General features: G+C 54.0%; 1 non-coding gene across 1 annotated transcript; it reads right to left on the bottom strand.

Moving 5' to 3' along the window:
* Window positions 1–6328: 6328 nt before the first annotated feature.
* On the bottom strand, window positions 6329–6454 carry LOC119036251 (U6atac minor spliceosomal RNA). The gene has a single exon (XR_005079960.2). It is a non-coding gene; the product is annotated as a U6atac minor spliceosomal RNA (small nuclear RNA).
* Window positions 6455–7401: the final 947 nt, after the last annotated feature.

Raw genomic sequence — 7401 nt, 5'->3', positions numbered from 1 at the left:
CTGGCTCCTGTGTCTTCACAGGCTCCCTCCTTGGCCGTGTCAGAGGAGAGCCCTCCTGGCCCCGCCCTTGGGTTTTCTTGGCAGGATCCTCCTCAGAGGCTGTTTCTCTTGGATGAAGCCTCTCTCTGACCCCTCCTCCCCTCCCCAAGTCCCCATAAAATGTTCAAAGTATTTTCTTTTACTCAATAAAGCAAACAAAGGCGAGGGCAGCCTTGAGGCCTGAATCTGCCGCCGAGCTCGCGAACCGCCTCCGCTCCGGAGTCTCTGGGGACCCTCCCGTGCGCTCCACTTCACAGACAGGAAAGCGAGGTGCAGAAGGGCCAAGGCCACTCTGCGGAGAGCGACAGGCAGACACTTGACCCTGGGCCCTCTGACTCGAACTGGGGGAGAACCTTCCCCCTGTGAGTGGTCCCTCTCCACCTTACTCAGCTTCCAGGGGTCACAGTGTGGGGAGGCCCTGGGCTGGGGGTTTCTTGTGCAAGAAGCTACAGGATGGCTCGTTCATCCCTGCTGAGCATTCCCTGGACACAGGCGGAATGGCAGAGCCAACTGCTGTGTGGGTCCCAAACCCTGGGCCGGGGCTCCCCGGGACCTTGAACAAGTCAAGGTCACACAGGTGGAAAGCTGTGAGCCAGGACATGAACCAGCATCTGTCAGACTCCAAAGCCCGGGTTCCAACTCGTGCTTGGAGCCGAGGGAGAGTTTGAGGTTGAAAGGGGCAGGTTTGCGGCGGACCAGTGAAGGGCCAGCCTCAGGCCGAGGGCTCACCCGAGCTCCTGGTCTCGTGCCCTCCCACAATCCAAGGCTAGGCCTGCCTGGGCAGATGAGGTTTCTGCTACCGCAGGACAAGGGACTGTCCTTGCTTAATCAGCTCCTCTAGAAGCCTCACCACTTGCTTTGGTCTTCCATGGGGATAGATGCTCTCCAGCCTCGATGTGGGCTGGTCTGCCCTCCGCCTGCCCCAACCCCACAGCCCTGTGGTGGGTGGAGCCGGCTCCTCAGGAAAGGGGGTTCCCTCCAGACAGCCCTGCCCTCCGCCCCCTTTGCATTGCTGGCCCCGGACAGCCCCGTGGGCCCCGGCTTGAGAACAGACACTCACCCCTCTGCCAAGCACGGAGTGGGAAGGGAAGGGCTGCGGCAGCCCCGGCCAGGAGCCCCGGCCAGGGAACGGGATCAAGAGCGGATGGGATGACGGGCTGCTGAGGGGCCAGGTCCAGGCCCAGGGACCTGGGGCGGGGGCGGGCTGGGGGTGGCATGGAGGTCAAGGGAAGAGCAGGGGGGCTCCCTCTTCCCAACTCTGCCAGGGTGTGAAAGCCAGGAACCTTGCAGCTGGAGGTGGCACACAGTGGGAAATAGCCTTGACCCCTGGCTCTCCTCTTAAAAAGCCAGACCTCTTAAAGGGACATGCCGGGCTGGGCAGGGGCCACGGGCCATCTCAGCTTCTCTGCCCTGGGGTCTGAGCTCAGTGCCCTCCCGCAGCCAGTGGGGCTGCCCCTCTTAGAGACACCATTGTAATGGCATCCAGCTGGGCCTGTGCCATGGAGAGGACCATGGGATTGAGCCCTCATCTCCCTCGTCCTTTGCATCCAGATGACTCTGGTGAGGGGACCAGATTGGAGCTGTGAGTGGGGACCCAAGACTCCAGGCAGAGCCCTCCCCTGACTTAGTTTCCCCTTGGTCTCCGGGATGCGATGACCGGCTGCTCTCTGAGCTCCCTTGCTTCTGGAGGTGTCCGTCACCTCCTGGTGACGTCACCTCCACTCACCCGCAAGTTCCCAGCTCCTCAGAACACCTAACGTTCTCCATGTGCTTTTCGTGCGTTACAAATGGATGTTGCGTTTAAGAGAGCAGGCGGGCTGAGTTCAGATCCCCGCACTGCCAGCTGTGTCCCAGTTTCCGTGTCTGTCCGTGGGGCCAACGACAGCGCTCCCTCAGGGGACACTGGAAGGGTTCGATTGGCTGATGCAGCTATATTGATTAGGGCAGATGTGATAGGTGGTAGCAGAATTTGAACTCAGGTGTAGCAGGTGCCAGAGCCGGCTTCCCCTCCATCACCACAGGCCGTGGGGTGGAGGCTGGAGCTGGCATCTCACCAGGGTCCTGGAGACCGGCATCCTTCTCTAGCTGAACAGTATCTACTCCTCCCTCCCATTAGCCAAATTCTACGGATCCCAAGAGTGACAGACAGCCGCTCACGGTGAAAATGGCTCCGAGCCCGGCAGCCCCTCCCCCTCCCTGGGCCTCCGCTGTTCCGTCTGTAGGTTGGGAAGATCTTCGAAGCCAGCCTGAGTCTCGGGTGAGCTGTAATGCGTGAGAAAGCTTTTAGGACACGCAGTGGGCGACGCCTCCTAGGTTGGAGACAGGAAAGGGGCCTTCGGATCGGGGGAAGTGAGCTGGCCGCGTCCGCAGCCTCGGACCTTGGCCCCGGCCGGCAGCTGGGCCTGGACTCCTGCTCGTGGCCGCCCCCTCTCATGGGTCTCCCGGGATTTCCCTGCTCCAGGCTGACCCCTTCCCTGCTGAGGAGGCTTCTGCTGCCCACCCAGACACTCAGTGTCTGCCGGGCCTGGGCGCTTGCCTGTGCATGAATGTGGGTGGGGTCTCTGGAGGGCTGGGATGGAGGGGATCCTGAGCCCCGCGAGGCCCCCCCCCTGCACACGCGGCCCCCGCACATGCAGCCCCCGTGGAGTCGCCCCGGCTGCTGGCTCCGCTGTCCTTCCCGGAGCCTCTGCAGTCCTGGCTGCCTCTGCAGGCAGATTCCCGGCGAATGGTGCTCCTGAGACTGCCTCGGGCCCAGGCTGCGTCATTCCCACCCTCCCTGAGCCCTGGGACCGGCTGGGCAGGGCTCCAGCCCTGGGAACTCCGCCGGCTGCTGCTTTTTTTCCTTCTCCTTCGAAACTTCACTCTGTGATTCAGTGAAATGTCCTCTGCTCCCCATTGCCCGGGCAGGGAGCACTGGGTCTGGAGTCCAGGTTCTGGTCTGCGTTCTGCCTTGGATACCATGCGTGAGCACCAGAGAGACCCTGGACCTCTGTGGGTCTGTTTCTCCGTTGGTGAAGTGGAGCAGAAGGCGGGGGCCTGGGGAGGATGCACCTAGCCATAGAACAGGGTTGGAGGGCTACCTTTGCATCCCCTCATGTCTGCCTCCTCCCCTCATCGGGGGCACCCTCTGTCTTCACAGGAAACTTACCCAGGGGTCTAAGCTGGACCCCTTTACTATGTCCTCCTGGCCAAACCAGCTTACAGATCACTGGTCCCAGCCCAGCTGTGGTGGCCTTGGGTTGACTCATCCCCAATTTACAGAACGTTCACCTGTAAGATCTCGTCCCCAGCTTCCTCCCTACACTACCCTCCTACCCCCAGGCTGAAAGCTAAGGCACCCCTCCATGTGGGGCTCCACCACTAGAGGGCGCCCACCACTCCCCAAAACATGATTTAAAACACAAAACTGAAATGCTCACCCCAACTGAACTTAATGATAAAAGCCACCACTTACTGAATTTGCGTGTTGGATGCTGTACCAATCTCCAGAGCACCTCTGAGAGGTGGATAGTGCCATTATACCCACTGAACAGATGATGAAACTGAGGCCCAGAAAAGTGAAATGACTGACCCAAGGTCACCCAGCTGGTCAGTGATGGAGCTGGGACCAGCATCCAAATCCAGCCAGGGCTCATCTCAGCCCCAGAGCTGAGGGCTCAGGGGCCGCCAGAGTCAGCTGTTGAAGTGGGATGATGGCTGGGGTGGGAACTAGAGAGGGGAGCTGGGACTGTGATGATTAGAGACCCCCAAAGGGGATGGTTACAAATTTTTAAAAAAGGTCTTTTAATAATTATAATAATTATACTAGTAGGTAATGCCCACAAAGCACTCACTGTGTGCCATGCATAGCACCGAATGTTCTTTCCACATCCAAGAACTCCCCTAGTGTCTGACACCACCCACTGGGGAGGTTCCCAGTGTGATTTCCACCCGACAGGGGGGATTTCTTCTCGGGCCAGTGGGAAGTCAGTATGTGTCTTTAAATGGGGGAACGGGGTTGAGACCTGGTGAGAGCCAGGTTTGAAAAGTGAGAACCTTGGGGAGTCTTTTGTAGGGACAGCTTGGGGATGCCCTCTGACAGGCACTGACCGTGGCCCCGCCCCTAACCCCGCCCCTTCCACATCAGCTCTAAAAGGTGCGGTGCAGTCTTCCATCTTCTTGGGCGTGTTAAGAAGTGTCCTCTGCCTCCCCTCCCTTCCTTGCCGCCCCCATGCTTTCTCTCACTCTCTGTCTCCTGTGTACCCCCAGCCTGTTCACAGCACCCACCCTCTTCTTCCTTTGGTCCTGTCGCTCCATCCTGACTGAGCCCCACCAACGGCTTGCAGCTTCATCCCCCCCTTGCAAACAGAACCTCTTGTATCTGGACATGGAGGGCAACTTGGATGCAAGCACAAACAAAAGACCTCTGAGCAGCCAAAATACAAGTCATCAAGTTCGTACTCCTTTCGCCTTGGAGATTCCCCCCACCCGGGTGCTCGTCCAGAGCTTAACTCTTACTCTCCACGAGCTGGGAGCCTGGCTGCTCGCCAGGTTTCCAGATTCTGAAACAACACCTCTCAAGTGCATCCTAGGATGTGAATATGTTGTTAGCCCCCTTCTATTGCTTTTACTTAATTTTGATTACTATAATTTTTTTACGATTAGAAGCACACCAGACACAGCAGGTATTCGCACAGAGGATATTTAGGGCAGTGAGGGGACTCTGTGTGATACCACAGCGGCAGGTTGGAGTCATTACCCATCTGCCCCATAGAACACACAGCGCCGGGCGTGAGCCCCACTGTCAGCCACGGACTCGGGTGGCAATGCTGCGTCAGTGCAGGTGCCTCGGTGTGACAAGTGTCCCACACTGGTGGACAACGGAGAAGGCTGTGCCCGTTCGGGGGTAGAGGGTACGTGGGAAACCTCCGAATTTTTCACTGCATTTTGCTGTGAATTGCTCTAAAATTACTCTATAACATAGTTTATTGATTTAAGGAAATCATCCCACCCAAAGAACCAAGAGCTGCATATATCGCTTTGTAATATTTTATTTTTTTAATTTATTTAATTGTTCAAGTACAGTTTTGTTTTTTACTCACATCCCAGCCCACTCCCCAGTGCTCCCCACCTCCCTCCCATTTCCACCCCCCTTAGTTGTTGTCCATGTGTCCTTTATACTAGTTCCTGTAAATCCTTCCTCTTTTTCCCCTGAAATTCCTTCCTCTCTCCCCTCTGGTCACTGTCCCCCTGTTCTCTATTGCAGTGTCTTTGTTTTTATTTTGCTTGCTTGTTTGTTTTGTTGTTTAGGTTCCTGTTAAAGGTGAGATCCTATGGTATCTGTCTTTCACCGCCTGGCTTATTTCACTCAGCATAATGCCTTCCAGTTCCATCCATGCTGTTGCAAAGGGTAGGAGCTCTTTCTTTCTTTCTGCTGCATAGAATTCCATTGTGTAAATGTACCATAGTTTTTGGATCCATTCATTTACTGATGGGCACCTAGGTTGCTTCCAGCTCTCGGCTATTGTAAATTGTGCTGCTATGAACATTGGGGTGCATAGGTTCTTTTGGATTGGTGTTTTAGGGTTCTTGGGATATAGTCCCAGCAATGGAATTGCTGGATCAAAAGACAGGTCCATTTCTAGTTTTTTTTAGAAAATTTCACAGTTTTCCACAGTGGTTGTACCAGTCTGCAATCCCACCAACAGTGAACTAGGGTCCGCTTTTCCCCACAACCTCTCCAACACTTGTTGTTTGTTGCTTTGTTTATGATGGCCATTCTGACCAGTGTAAAGTGGTATCTCATTGTGGTTTTAATTTGCATCTCTCTGATAGCTAACGATATTGAGCATCTTTTCATGTGTCTCTGGATCCTCTGTATGTCCTCCTTGGAGAAGTGTCTGTTCAAGTCCTTTGCCCACTTTTTAATTGGGTTGCTTGTCTTCTTAGAGTGGAGTCGTGTAAGTTCTTTGTATATTTTGGAGATTAAACCCTTGTCTGAGGTATCATTGGCAAATATGTTTTCCCATACAGTTGGAACTCTTTTTATTTTAATACTGTTTTCTTTAGCCGTGCAAAAACTTTTTATTTTGATGAGATCCCATTTGTTTATTCTTTCCTTTATATTCCTTGCTCTGGGGGACATATCAGTAAAAAAGTTGCTGCGTGAAATATCTGAGATTTTCTTGCCAGTGTTCTCCTCTAGGACTTTAAAGATGTCACGGCTTATATTTAAGTCTTTTATCCACCTTGAATGAACTTTGGTGTATGGTGTAAGTCGGTGCTCGACTTTCATTTTTTTGCACGTAGCTAAAAACAGTGGTTAGACACCACAAAGTAGGTGGCAGTGCCTTAACCGTGTGTGTGTGGTTGGGCCCAGGAGCCTCTTCCATCCTTGTCAAGGGGCATGCTTACCTTCTCTCCTTTCATACAACACCCTTTTGTAATATTTTATAGAAACATTATATTATACTATCGATATTCTATGTACATTTATTAATGCTATGCACTGTCGACCTTTCTACAACTTGCTTTTCACCTTTATTTGGCTTTAGGTCTCTTTCATTGCTACTAACTACTGGTGACTATTTCTGCGATGGATGAATGGTTATCGTCATATATTTAGTTAACCCTCTCTTGATGCTCCTTTGTATGATTTTTCAGTTTCTTCTTTTAAATGCCGCCACGAAATTCCTGTGTTTGTGTATATGGCCCAGTCTTCCTTGCAGATAAATTCTGGACATAAACTCGCTCAGTTTCTTTCCAGAGATGCCGAGTTGACTTATGTCCCCACTAGCACGCTCTGAGGGGACCTGTTTCCTCCCGTGCTCAGTGCTGACCACCACCTTTGAAACCGTTGTCAAGGGAGGCGAACCACGGGACCTTCTCCTTTCAATACAGAGCTTTGTGGTTACCCAGGAGGCGAGGAATTTGGCCACGTTCTCAGTGGTCGCCTGTGGTTCTCTGCGTTGCCTGTGGAAATGGGTGGCAGGACAGCTGCACTGGGGTGCTGCCCATTCTGTGCCCAGTCCTGTCCCCCACGTGTGGCCATCAGAGAGTCCAGGGTCCGTTCTGGTAACCTCCGGTGTCCTGACTCACACAGAAGGCTCACACGCGCACACAGGGGTGCCAGCGAGGTCAGGCGGACACCCGCGGACTGAGGGTCACCAGCAGGGAGAGCCCCACACGAAGCTGGCTGCACTTGCTGTCACGGACACACCCACCAGTGCACAGCTGGCTGCACCTGAGCTCACACTCGTGTGCGTGCTCACACTCACTTCCTCAAGGACCTTGCAGAATTCATAAAAAAGGACTCCCTTCTTTACATGCCTTTCTGTTGTTGGTAGTGGTTTGATGGCTCCCTCACCCACCCACATTTAGGGG

This window comes from Artibeus jamaicensis, unplaced genomic scaffold (assembly GCF_021234435.1).
Source record: "Artibeus jamaicensis isolate MK-2021 breed Jamaican fruit bat unplaced genomic scaffold, CSHL_Jam_final scaffold_3151, whole genome shotgun sequence".
Lineage (NCBI taxonomy): Eukaryota > Metazoa > Chordata > Mammalia > Chiroptera > Phyllostomidae > Artibeus > Artibeus jamaicensis.
This window is presented reverse-complemented; position numbering and strand designations above follow the sequence as displayed.